The sequence below is a fragment of the Coffea eugenioides genome, unplaced genomic scaffold (genome assembly GCF_003713205.1).
Source record: "Coffea eugenioides isolate CCC68of unplaced genomic scaffold, Ceug_1.0 ScVebR1_2845;HRSCAF=3947, whole genome shotgun sequence".
In the NCBI taxonomy this organism is placed as follows: Eukaryota; Viridiplantae; Streptophyta; class Magnoliopsida; order Gentianales; family Rubiaceae; genus Coffea; species Coffea eugenioides.
Window position 1 is genome coordinate 13091 of NW_020863369.1, and position 1841 is coordinate 14931.

The following is a 1841-nucleotide window of genomic DNA, read 5'->3' on the forward strand; positions in this document are numbered from 1 at the left end:
TTGCTTTCTCCCTTTGGTTTCAGCCGAATACTCCTTTCGAAACCTTCCTCCTTTGCCTTTTCACCGCCTGTTTTCCTTTTGATTTCTTCTCTTCCGTCCCAGCTCGTTTCCCCGTCGACCTCCCCTTTTCTGGTTCCTTTTCTTTCTATCTTTTCTCCTAACTCTCTCCTGGTTTCACTCAGCCGCTACACTTCTCCTCTCTCAAACCTCAGACTCTCTCTCACTCTCTCTTGCTCTCCAAGCTCCCTTTCTCTCTAGCTCTCTAGCCACCGCCCACTTACTCTCAGATTGTATAGCCGTCCTCTCTTCACTCCCCCTTCCTTTGCTGGTTTTTCTTTCTTCCATCACACACATACTCCCTCTCGCTCTCTCCTTTTCTTGGCTGTGGCTATTCCTTTTATAGGAACCCATAACCCCTAAACCCTCACCTCAAAGGTGAGGATGAAGGGTTGGTTTCTACCCAAACTTCAGCCATCCGATCCATTGGGAGAAAAGAATGAACCAGAAAAATCTCCCGTGGAAAAAAAAAAGTAGTGAAAATGATATTTTTTCATGCTGCTACATGTACAGCTTCATTTTCCTTTTTTTTTTTGAGGTAATAATTTAATTAAAATGAAAATAATATTAAGTAAAGAAAACAACAATTTAAATAAAATCGGATAAAATGAACAAAACTAGGAATAAAAGACAACAAAGCTAAGATTTTTCTTTTTTCTTTTTTTTTTAAGTAAATAATAGTAAACTCAAATCTAAAAGAAATAAAGCATATTTTTTGTGAATGATTTTCTTTCGGTAAATTCTATGCTAAAATGACTTAAAAATAAAAATAAAAGACTAAAATTAAATAAAACTAAAAAAATAATAAAAAAATAATAATAATAAACAAAATACCCTAAAAATTTGGTGTCTACACATTTTTTGTAAAAACTTTTTTGTTGCAAAAAATGGGACACAACAATTTGGCGACTCCATTGGGGGACCACTAGAGAGTTTGAACACTTGGTTTAGTCGTCTTTTCCCTTTCTAATCCTTTTGCTTATAATATTTGGATGTCTTAGATTGCATTTTTCTTTTTACGATCTTTTGCATTTCACAATCGTATCTGTTTCTCATTTTTCGTGTATATGATGAATGGTTTTTTTATTTACTTTTGTTTATTTACTTGTATTTATTTACTTGTATCGCGCTTTGCATCGTGGTTGGAGGGTATAGTTAACCTTAAAGCCTTCACACACATTAATGATACTTAATCCCCCCTCTTGAAGAAAGCACTTCATACGTGCATGCATTATTTTTATCCCGTTGTTATTTTTCATGGGCACCATCCCATATTTCCTTGTAGGATTAGGATTAATTTCCCTGGATATACGGATGATGTGCTTTGCGCCGATAGCAATACTTAGGGGATCACTCAAGCCAGCAACTGGAAGCCTTGGGATTGATAACCCTTTGCCTTCTGGTCTGAAAGCTTGGGGATCTAAAACTTTATCGAATCTAGATATATTAGTGAATTCCAACCTCATGCATCCATTTAGAAATCACTTAGGATAGTCTACCTTACCCTATTAGGGACACTAAATATGAGGGGAGGGATTCTACCCCTTTTTTTTTATCTTATATTTCTGTATTATTTGGTTGCTCCAATGTCTTATATGTTATTTATCAATTGAGCTAACCTCATTTTTTTCTCTCTTTTCTCGCATTCATAAGGTTTAGAAATAAGAGTGTGACGACCGCACCTTTCCCTAGGGCGTACCAAAGGGTTTAGCGGATCGCCTGCCCAACTCTCGCCAGGACTCACTCACTCGAAACTCGAGAAAATAACTTACATTCATAGCAAA